This window comes from Opisthocomus hoazin, chromosome 1, assembly GCF_030867145.1.
Source record: "Opisthocomus hoazin isolate bOpiHoa1 chromosome 1, bOpiHoa1.hap1, whole genome shotgun sequence".
Lineage (NCBI taxonomy): Eukaryota > Metazoa > Chordata > Aves > Opisthocomiformes > Opisthocomidae > Opisthocomus > Opisthocomus hoazin.
In genome coordinates this window covers 3,081,359-3,093,817 of record NC_134414.1, presented here as the reverse complement: position 1 = coordinate 3,093,817, position 12,459 = coordinate 3,081,359, and the positions used below count along the sequence as shown (strand labels likewise).

At 62.8% G+C, this 12,459-nt stretch overlaps 1 protein-coding gene across 1 annotated transcript in view; it reads right to left on the bottom strand.

Annotated features, from left to right (window-relative positions):
• PDE2A (phosphodiesterase 2A) overlaps window positions 1-12,459 on the bottom strand; it is a 77,506-nt gene that overhangs the window by 43,139 nt on the left and 21,908 nt on the right. The gene's annotated exons all lie outside the window — the stretch shown is intronic.

The window sequence follows — 12,459 nt, the reverse complement described above, 5'->3', positions numbered from 1 at the left end:
TCCCACAGAGCCCCACATTTTTACCCTGTGCACCCCAGAATTTGCACCCTGTGCACCCCAGGGTGTGCACCCCACACAGCCCCACTCACACACCCTGTGCACCCCCAAAATCGCACCCTGTGCAGCCCCACATTTGCACCCCAGAAATTGCACCCTGTGCACCCCAGAATTTACACCCTGTGCACCCCAGGGTCTGCACCCCACAGAGCCCCACATTTTTACCCTGTGCACCCCAGAATTTGCACTCTGTGAACCCAGCATTTGCACCCCACACGTACCCCCACATTTTTACCCCATGCACCCCAGCATTTGCACCCCACACGGACCCCCACATTTTTACCCCATGCACCCCAGCGTTTGCACCCCACACAGCCCCACTCACGCACCCTGTGCACCCCCAAAATCGCACCCTGTGCAGCCCCACATTTGCACCCCAGAATTTGCACCCTGTGCACCCCAGTGTCTGCACCCCACGCACCCCCACATTTGCACCCTGTGCGCCCCAGAATTTGCACCCCATACGTACCCCCACATTTTTACCCTGTGCACCCCAAAATTTGCACCCTGTGCCCCCCAGAATTTGCACCTCATGCGCCCCAGGGTCTGCACCCCACAGAGCCCCACATTTTTACCCTGTGCGCCCCAGAATTTGCACCTGATGCAGCCCCACTCACTCACCCTGTGCACCCCCAAAATCGCACCCTGTGCAGCCCAGCATTTGCACCTCATGCACCCCAGTGTCTGCACCCCGCGTACCCCCACATTTTTACCTCGTGCACCCCAGAATTTGCACCCCACACGTACCCCGACATTTTTACCCCATGCACCCCAGCGTTTGCACCCCACACAGCCCCACTCACGCACCCTGTGCACCCCCAAAATCGCACCCTGTGCAGCCCCACATTTGCACCCCAGAAATTGCACCCTGTGCACCCCAGTGTTTGCACCCCACAGGGTCCCAAATTTTTACCTCGTGAACCCCACATTTTTACCCTGTGCACCCCAGAATTTGCACGCTGTGCACCCCAGTGTCTGCACCCCACGTACCCCCACATTTTTACCTCTGCACCCCAGCATTTGCACCCCACGTACCCCCACATTTGCACCCTGTGCGCCCCAGAATTTGCACCCCATACGTGCCCCCACATTTTTACCCTGTGCACCCCAGAATTTGCACCCTGTGCACCCCAGGGTGTGCACCCCACACAGCCCCACTCACGCACCCTGTGCACCCCCAAAATCGCACCCTGTGCAGCCCCACATTTGCACCCCAGAAATTGCACCCTGTGCACCCCAGAATTTGCACCCTGTGCACCCCAGGGTCTGCACCCCACACGTACCCCCACATTTTTACCTCGTGCACCCCAGAATTTGCACCCCACGTACCCCCACATTTGCACCCTGTGCGCCCCAGAATTTGCACCCCATACGTGCCCCCACATTTTTACCCCGTGCACCCCAAAATTTGCACCCTGTGCACCCCAGAATTTGCACCCTGTGCACCCCAGTGTCTGCACCCCACAGAGCCCCACATTTTTACCCTGTGCACCCCAGAATTTGCACCCTGTGCACCCCAGGGTGTGCACCCCACACAGCCCCACTCACACACCCTGTGCACCCCCAAAATCGCACCCTGTGCAGCCCCACATTTGCACCCCAGAAATTGCACCCTGTGCACCCCAGAATTTACACCCTGTGCACCCCAGGGTCTGCACCCCACAGAGCCCCACATTTTTACCCTGTGCACCCCAAAATTTGCACTCTGTGAACCCAGCGTTTGCACCCCACGTACCCCCACATTTTTACCCTGTGCACCCCAGCATTTGCACCCCACACGGACCCCCACATTTTTACCCCATGCACCCCAGCGTTTGCACCCCACACAGCCCCACTCACGCACCCTGTGCACCCCCAAAATCGCACCCTGTGCAGCCCCACATTTGCACCCCAGAATTTGCACCCTGTGCACCCCAGTGTCTGCACCCCACGCACCCCCACATTTGCACCCTGTGCGCCCCAGAATTTGCACCCCATACGTACCCCCCACATTTTTACCCTGTGCACCCCAAAATTTGCACCCTGTGCCCCCCAGAATTTGCACCTCATGCGCCCCAGGGTCTGCACCCCACAGAGCCCCACATTTTTACCCTGTGCACCCCAGAATTTTCACCCTGTGCACCCCAGGGTCTGCACCCCACAGAGCCCCACATTTTTACCCTGTGCGCCCCAGAATTTGCACGTGATGCAGCCCCACTCACGCACCCTGTGCACCCCCAAAATCGCACCCTGTGCAGCCCAGCATTTGCACCCTGTGCACCCCAGAAATTGCACCCTGTGCACCCCAGTGTCTGCACCCCACGTACCCCCACATTTTTACCTCGTGCACCCCAGTGTCTGCACCCCACAGAGCCCCACATTTTTACCCTGTGCACCCCAAAAATCGCACCCTGTGCACCCCAGCATTTGCACCCCACACGTACCCCGACATTTTTACCCCATGCACCCCAGCGTTTGCACCCCACACAGCCCCACTCACGCACCCTGTGCACCCCCCAAAATCGCACCCTGTGCAGCCCCACATTTGCACCCCAGAAATTGCACCCTGTGCACCCCAGTGTCTGCACCCCACGTACCCCCACATTTTTACCTCGTGCACCCCAGCATTTGCACCCCACATACCCCCACATTTGCACCCTGTGCGCCCCAGAATTTGCACCTGATGCAGCCCCACTCTCGCACTCTGTGCACCCCAGAAATCGCACCCCGTGCACCCCAGCATTTGCACCCCACACGGACCCCCATATTTTTACCCCATGCACCCCAGCGTTTGCACCCCAGAATTTGCACCCTGTGCACCCCAGTGTCTGCACCCCACGCACCCCCACATTTGCACCCTGTGCGCCCAGAACTTGCACCCCATACGTACCCCCACATTTTTACCCTGTGCACCCCAAAATTTGCACCCTGTGCCCCCCGGAATTTGCACCTCATACGCCCCAGGGTCTGCACCCCACAGAGCCCCACATTTTTACCCTGTGCGCCCCAGAATTTGCACCTGATGCAGCCCCACTCACGCACCCTGTGCACCCCCAAAATCGCACCCTGTGCAGCCCAGCATTTGCACCTCATGCACCCCAGTGTCTGCACCCCACGTACCCCCACATTTTTACCTCGTGCACCCCAGAATTTGCACCCCACACGTACCCCGACATTTTTACCCCATGCACCCCAGCGTTTGCACCCCACACAGCCCCACTCACACACCCTGTGCACCCCCAAAATCGCACCCTGTGCAGCCCCACATTTGCACCCCAGAAATTGCACCCTGTGCACCCCAGAATTTACACCCTGTGCACCCCAGTGTCTGCACCCCACGCACCCCCACATTTTTACCTCGTGCACCCCAGCATTTGCACCCCACGTACCCCCACATTTGCACCCTGTGCGCCCCAGAATTTGCACCCCATACGTGCCCCCACATTTTTACCCCGTGCACCCCAGAATTTGCACCCTGTGCACCCCAGAATTTGCACCCTGTGCACCCCAGGGTCTGCACCCCACAGAGGCCCACATTTTTACCCTGTGCACCCCAGAATTTGCGCTCTGTGCACCCCAGAATTTGCACCTCATGCGCCCCAGGGTCTGCACCCCACAGAGCCCCACATTTTTACCCTGTGAACCCCAGAATTTGCACCCTGTGCACCCCAGAATTTGCACCTCATGCGCCCCAGGGTCTGCACCCACAGAGCCCCACATTTTTACCCTGTGAACCCCAGAATTTGCACCCTGTGCACCCCAGGGTGTGCACCCCACACAGCCCCACTCACGCACCCTGTGCACTCCCAAAATCGCACCCTGTGCAGCCCCACATTTGCACCCCAGAAATTGCACCCTGTGCACCCCCAGAATTTGCACCCTGTGCACCCCAGTGTCTGCACCCCCACGTACTCCCACATTTTTACCCTGTGCACCCCAGAATTTGCACCCTGTGCACCCCACGCAGCCCCACATTTTTACCCTCTGCACCCCAGAATTTGCACCCTGTGCACCCCAGAATTTGCGCTCTGTGCACCCCATCATTTGCACCCCACGCAGCCCCACATTTTTACCCTCTGCACCCCAGTATTTGCACCCCGTGCACCCCAGTGTCTGCACCCCACAGAGCCCCACATTTGCACCCTGTGCACCCCAGCATTTCCACCCCACGCAGCCCCATTCTTGTACCCTGTGCACCCCAGAATTTGCACCCTGTGCACCCCAGTGTCTGCACCCCACGCAGCCCCACATTTTTACCTCGTGCACCCCAGAATTTGCACCCTGTGCACCCCAGTGTCTGCACCCCACACAGCCCCACATTTGCACCCTGTGCACCCCAGAATTTGCACCCTGTGCACCCCACGTAGCCCCACATTTTTACCCTCTGCACCCCAGAATTTGCACCCTGTGCACCCCAGTGTCTGCACCCCACAGAGCCCCACATTTGCACCCGGTGCACCCCAGCATTTCCACCCCACGCAGCCCCACTCACGCACCTTGTGCACCCCAGAATTTGCACCCTGTGCACCCCAGTATTTGCACCCCATGCAGCCCCACATTTTTACCCTCTGCACCCCAAAATTTGCACCCGGTGCACCCCACACAGCCCCACATTTGCACCCTCTGCACCCCAAAATCTGCACCCTGTGCACCCCAGCATCCGCACCCCGCACAGCCCCACAGCAGCTCAGCCCCACCCTGACCCCCAACATCTCCCCGCAGCGGGGTGCGGGCTCCGTCCCGACCAGGGACCCCCCCCGTTCCCTTTCCGGGGTCACCCACTCGCCCCGCCACCGTCACCGGGGTCACCCCGAGAGCCGACACCCCAGCACCCGGGCGCAGGGCTGTGACGCGGGGCGCGGCGCGGGTGCGGGGCTGGGCGGGGACGCGGGTGTCCTGGCACCCGTCCCCTCGGCGGGGAGGGACCCCCGGGAGATGCCAGCAGTGGGGACACCCTGAGGGTGCTCTGAGCCCCCGCCGTGGGGACACCCCAGGGGTGCTCTGAGCCCCCGCCGTGGTGGCCGTGGGCAAAGGGGTTTTGCGCCCTGGGGGGCTCAGCCCCGCTGCCACACGCAGCCTGTCCCATGTCCCCCGTCCCCTGTCCCCTGTCCCCTGTCCCCTGTCCCCTGTCCCCCGTCCCCTGTCCCCCGTCCCCCGTCCCCTGTCCCCTGTCCCCTGTCCCCTGAGAGCGTCTGGCATGCGGGGGGTCAGAGCACGCACCCACCGCACGCGTAGGGGGACGAGGGGGAGGTGACACCCGTGGGGACAGCATGCGTCTGGGGGGACATCATCGGGGGGTGGCATGCATCAGGGGACAGCATGCATCTGGGGGGGACATGCAACTGGGGACAGCATGCATCTGGGGGGGACATGCATCTATAGGGGACATGCATCGGGGGACAGCATGAGTCTGGGGGGACATGCATCGGGGGGGTGGCATGCATCTGGGGACAGCATGCATCTGGGGACAGCACGCTTTGGGGGGGGACATGAATCAGGGGGACAGCATGCATCTGGGGGACAGCATGTCTCGGGGGGGTGACATGCATATGGGGAGTCATGCATAAGGGGGTGGCATGCATCTGGGGACAGCATGCATCTGGGGGGGGACATGCATCTGGGGACATGCATCTGGGGACAGCACGCTTTGGGGGGGCACATGAATCAGGGGGACAGCATGCATCTGGGGACAGCATGTGTCTAGGGGGGACATGCATCAGGGGGACAGTACGCCTCAGGAGGACAGCATGCATCGGGGGACAGCACGCGTCTGGGGACACCATGCATCTCAGGGGACATGCATCAGGGGACAGCATGCATTTGGGGGGAACAGCATGCATCGGGGGGGTGGCATGCACTTGGGGGGATGGCATGCATCTGGGGACAACATGCATCTGGGGACAGCATGCGCCTGGGGACAACCTGCGCCTGGAAGGCCACCAGCCACCTTGGGGACAGCAGATGCTCTTGAGGGACAGCAGGTGCCGGAAAGGCCAGCACGTGCCCGGAGTGACAGCGCGTGTCTGCAGGGACGGCGCGTGGTCTGGGGACAGCACGCGCCTGGAGAGGAGGGACAGCAGGTGCCTGGGGGACAGCATGCATGGGGGGACAGCATGCATGGGGGGACAGCACACACTGGGGGGACAGCATGCATTAGGGGGGACAGCGTGCATTAGGGGGACAGCATGCATCAGGGGACACGGCATGCACTGGAGGGACACCATGCACCAGGGGACAGCATGCATTCTGGGGGGGTGGCATGCATCGGGGGACAGCGTGCACTGCAGTGACAGCATGCATTCAGGGGGGACAGCGTGCATTGGGGTGATGGCATGCATCTAGGGACAGCGTGCATTGGGGGGACAGCATGCATTGGGGGGTGGCATGCACTGCAGTGACAATATGCATTCGGGGGTGGCATGCATCAGTGGGGACAGCATGCATCAGGTGACAGCATGCATTGGGGGGACAGCATGCACTGGGGACAGCATGCATTGGGGACACAGCATGCATTGGGGACACAGCATGCATTGGGGACAGCATGCACTGGGGACAGCATGCATTGGGGACATGGCATGCATTGGGTGACAGCATGCACTGGGGGGACAGCATGCATCAGGGGATGGCATGCACTGGGGGACAGCATGCACTGGGGACAGCATGCATTGGGGACACAGCATGCATTGGGGACAGCATGCATCAGGGGATGGCATGCACTGGGGAGATGGCATGCATTGGGGACAGCATGCATTGGGGGACAGCATGCATTGGGGGACAGCATGCACTGGGGACAGCATGCACTGGGGACACAGCATGCATTGGGGGACAGCATGCATTGGGGGGTGGCATGCACTGCAGTGACAATATGCATTCGGGGGTGGCATGCATCAGTGGGGACAGCATGCATCAGGTGACAGCATGCATTGGGGACACAGCATGCATCAGGGGATGGCACGCATGGGGGGACAGCATGCATTGGGGGGACAGCATGCATTGGGTGACAGCATGCATCAGGGGGATGGCATGCATTGGGTGACAGCATGCACTGGGGGGACAGCATGCATTTGGGGACAGCATGCACTGGGGACAGCATGCATTGGGGACAGCATGCACTGCAGTGACAGCATGCGCCAGGGCCAGCGAGTGCCCGAGGGCCCAGCCCCCCAGGCACGCAGCCCCCCAGGCACGCAGCCCCCCCAGGCACGCAGCCCCCCGGCTCCGTGCGCAGTGGGGTGCAGGCTCTCACCCCCACCCCCGCCGTGACTCCCTCCGCCGCAGACCAGAGCTGAGCGCCGAGCCCCACCTGCCTTAACCCCCCCCGTGCCTCAGTTTCCCCCCCGAGAAAACAGCCCTGACGCCCCCTCCCCGGTCTGGGTGACCCTGCTTGGGCAGGGGGTTCGGCTGGGGGATCCCCAGGGGGTCCCTTCCAGCCCCCGCCATGCTGGGATTCGGGGATGCGGTGACATGGGGACCCCAGCCACCCACTCGCCCAGGCCCCTGGTTTGGCGCTGGGGCTGCTTCCAGGTGACAAGGGATGGAGGTGGCCCCAGGGATGGAGGTGGCCCCAGGGGCACCACGGGCTCTGCCGGGGGACGGAGGAGGGGCGCTGGCTTCCGGCCGCTGTTGGGACTCCCGAGAAATTCGGGGTGCAAGGAAGGGGATTCCGCACCCACCCGGCAAATCCGAATCCCACGGGATGCTCAAAAGCAGAGCGGGGTGGCAGCTGTAAAGCAGGGGTGCTCTGAGCCCAGACTTGGGGTGCTCTGAGACCTGACCTGGGGTGCTCTGAGCTCTGAACTGGGGTGCTCTGAGACCTGACCTGGGGTGCTCTCAGCCCTGAGCTGGGGTGCTCTGAGCCTGGACCTGGGGTGCTCTGAGCCCTGAGCTGGGGTGCTCTGAGCTCTGACCCTCAGGGTGCTCTGAGCCCGGACCTGGGGTGTTCTGAGCCCGGACCTGGGGTGCTCTGAGCTCTGACCCTCAGGGTGCTCTGAGCCTGGACCTGGGGTGCTCTGAGCCTGGACCTGGGGTGCTCTGAGCCCTGACCTGGGGTGCTCTGAGCTCTGACCCTCAGGGTGCTCTGAGCCTGGACCTGGGGTGCTCTGAGCCTGGACCTGGGGTGCTCTGAGCCCGGACCTGGAGTGCTCTGAGCCTGGACCTGGGGTGCTCTGAGCCCTGACCTGGGGTGCTCTGAGCTCTGACCCTCAGGGTGCTCTGAGCCTGGACCTGGGGTGCTCTGAGCCCTGACCCCAGTGGTGCTCTGAGACCTGACCTAGGGGTGCTCTCAGACCTGATCTGGGGTGCTCTGAGCCCTGACCTGGGGTGCTCTGAACCCTGACCCCACAGATGCTCTGAGCTCTGACCCCAAGGGTGCTCTCAGCCCTGACTTGGGGTGCTCTGAGCCTGGACCCCCATGGGTGCTCTGAGCCCTGACCCTCAGGGTGCTCTCAGACCTGACCTGGGGTACTCTGAGCCCTGACCCCACAGATGCTCTGAGCCCTGACCCCAAGGGTGCTCTGAGCCTGGACCTGGGGGTGATCTGAGCCCTGATCCCATGGATGCTCTGAGCCCTGACCCCAAGGGTGCTCTGAGTCCTGACTTGGGGGTGCTCTCAGACCTGACCTGGGGTGCTCTGAGACCTGTTCTGGGGTGCTCTGAGCTCTGACCCTCAGGGTGCTCTCAGACCTGATCTGGGGTGCTCTGAGCCCTGAGCTGGGGTGCTCTGAGCTCTGACCCTCAGGGTGCTCTGAGCCCGGACCTGGGGTGCTCTCAGCCCTGACCTGGGGTGTTCTGAGCCCGGACCTGGGGTGCTCTGAGCCTGGACCTGGGGTGCTCTGAGCCCGGACCTGGAGTGCTCTGAGCCTGGACCTGGGGTGCTCTCAGCCCTGACCTGGGGTGCTCTGAGCTCTGACCCTCAGGGTGCTCTGAGCCTGGACCTGGGGTGCTCTGAGCCCTGACCCCAGTGGTGCTCTGAGACCTGACCGAGGGGTGCTCTCAGACCTGATCTGGGGTGCTCTGAGCCCTGACCTGGGGTGCTCTGAACCCTGACCCCACAGATGCTCTGAGCTCTGACCCCAAGGGTGCTCTCAGCCCTGAGCTGGGGTGCTCTGAGCCTGGACCCCCATGGGTGCTCTGAGCCCTGACCCTCAGGGTGCTCTCAGACCTGACCTGGGGTACTCTGAGCCCTGACCCCACAGATGCTCTGAGCCCTGACCCCAGGGGTGCTCTGAGCCTGGACCTGGGGGTGATCTGAGCCCTGATCCCATGGATGCTCTGAGCCCTGACCCCAAGGGTGCTCTGAGCCCTGACCCTTAGGGTGCTCTCAGACCTGATCTGGGGGGCTCTGAGCCCTGACCTGGGGTGCTCTGAACCCTGACCCCACAGATGCTCTGAGCTCTGACCCCAAGGGTGCTCTCAGCCCTGACCCCAGGGGTGCTCTGAGCCCCGACCTGGGGTGCTCTGAGCCTGGACCTGGGGTGCTCTGAGTCCTGTCCTGGGGTGCTCTGGGCCCTGATCTGGGGTGCTCTGAGCCATGATCCCATGGGTGCTCTGAGACCTGATCCTAGGGATGCTCTGAGTCCTGACCTAGGGTGCTCTGAGCCCTGACCCGGGGGTGCTCTGAGCCCTGACCTAGGGTGCTCTGAGCCCTGACCCGGGGGTGCTCTGAGCATTATGTGGGTGTCCTCAGCACCCCACTGAAGCGACCCCAGTGTGGGTGCTTGTCACTGGTGGATCTCCCTGCGCCCACGCCCCCTCCTGACCCCACTGACCCCTCCCGGCACGGACAGGGCGATTCGGTGGGTTCACAGAGCGGCACCCACTGGGCACCAGCCCCATCCCCCTCCCTCCCTCCAGGGCCACGAGCACCCACTCCTCAGCCTCCATTTCCCCGACACGGACCCTTGTGGGACCCCTCGCACACCCCCATCCCTCTCACAGGTTCCCACCGGTGTCCCCAGGATTTTCCCCCTCTCCATGGGCACCAGCACCCACCGTCACCCTCTCGCCCGGCACCTGCCTCGCTCCCATTCCCCCTCGTTACCCCTCTTTCGTTAACGACGCGCTCCCGCGCTGATTGAACCCGGGATTAATTATCCCCGTGGGAATGAGCGGGAGGGGAAGCGGAGCAGGGGCTGATGCCGGGATGGGGATGGGGGGCGAGCGGCATCTCCCTGGACCACCCACGAGCATCCCACCCATGAGAAACCCACCCACGAGCATCCCACCCATGAGCAGCCCACCCATGAGCATCCCACCCACGAGCAGCCCACCCCTGAGCATCCCACCCATAAGTATCCCACTCACGAGCAGCCCACCCATGAGCATCCCACCCACGAGCATCCCACCACGTGCATCCCACCCATGAGCATCCCACTCACGAGCAGCCCACCCACGAGCATCCCACCCATGAGAAACCCACCCATGAGCATCCCACCCACGAGCAGCCCACCCACGAACATCCCACCCATGAGAAACCCACCCACGAGCATCCCACCCACGAGCATCCCACCCATGAGCATCCCACCCATGAGCATCCCACCCACGAGCACCCCACCCACGAGCATCCCACCCAGGTGCATCCCACCCACGAGCATCCCACCCACGAGCACCCCACCCATGAGCATCCCACCCACGAGCATCCCACCCATGAGCAGCCCACCCATGAGCATCCCACCCACGAGCAGCCCACCCGTGAGCATCCCACCCATAAGTATCCCACCCATGAGCATCCCACCCATGAGCATCCCACCCACGAGCACCCCACCCACGAGCATCCCACCCAGGTGCATCCCACCCACGAGCATCCCACCCACGAGCACCCCACCCATGAGCATCCCACCCACGAGCATCCCACCCATGAGCAGCCCACCCATGAGCATCCCACCCACGAGCAGCCCACCCGTGAGCATCCCACCCATAAGTATCCCACCCATGAGCAGCCCACCCATGAGCATCCCACTCATGAGCAGCCCACTCACGAGCAGCCCACCCACGAGCAGCCCACCCATGAGCATCCCACCCACGAGCATCCCACCCACGAGCAGCCCACCCACGAGCATCCCACCCACGAGCAGCCCACCCATAAGCATCCCACCCATGAGCATCCCACCCACGAGCATCCCACCATGTGCATCCCACCCATGAGCATCCCACTCACGAGCATCCCACCCACGAGCATCCCACCCATAAGCAGCCCACCCACGAGCATCCCACCCATGAGAAACCCACCCATGAGCATCCCACCCATGAGCATCCCACCCACGAGCATCCCACCCATGAGCATCCCACTCACGAGCATCCCACCTATAAGCAGCCCACCCACGAGCATCCCACCCATGAGCATCCCACCCATAAGCATCCCACCCACGAGCATCCCACCCACAAGCAGCCCACCCATAAGCATCCCACCCACGAGCAGCCCACCCACGAGCAGCCCACCCACGTGCATCCCACCCATAAGCATCCCACCCACGAGCAGCCCACCCACGAGCAGCCCACCCACGAGCATCCCACGCACGAGCATCCCACCCATGAGTAGCCCACCCATGAGCATCCCACCCACGAGCAGCCCACCCGTGAGCATCCCACCCATAAGTATCCCACTCATGAGCAGCCCACCCACGAGCATCCCACCCACGAGCATCCCACCCACGAGCATCCCACCCATAAGCAGCCCACCCACGAGCATCCCACCCATGAGAAACCCACCCATGAGCATCCCACCCACGAGCATCCCACCCACGAGCATCCCACCCATGAGCATCCCACCCACAAGCATCCCACCCATAAGCATCCCACCCATGAGCATCCCACCCACGAGCATCCCACCCATGAGCATCCCACCCACAAGCATCCCACCCATAAGCATCCCACCCATAAGCATCCCACCCATGAGCATCCCACCCACGAGCATCCCACCCACGAGCATCCCACCCATGAGCATCCCACCCACGAGCAGCCCACCCGTGAGCATCCCACCCACGAGCATCCCACCCATGAGCATCCCACCCACGAGCATCCCACCCATGAGAAACCCACCCATGAGCATCCCACCCACGAGCATCCCACCCACGAGCATCCCACCCATAAGCATCCCACCCATGAGCATCCCACCCACGAGCATCCCACCCATGAGCAGCCCACCCATAAGCATCCCACCCATGAGCAGCCCACTCACGAGCAGCCCACCCATGAGCAGCCCACCCATGAGCATCCCACCCACGAGCAGCCCACCCGTGAGCATCCCACCCATAAGTATCCCACTCATGAGCAGCCCACCCATAAGCATCCCACTCATGAGCATCCCACCCATGAGCATCCCACCCACGAGCATCCCACCCACGAGCAGCCCACCCATGAGAAACCCACCCATGAGCATCCCACCCACGAGCATCCCACCCATGAGAAACCCACCCATGAGCATCC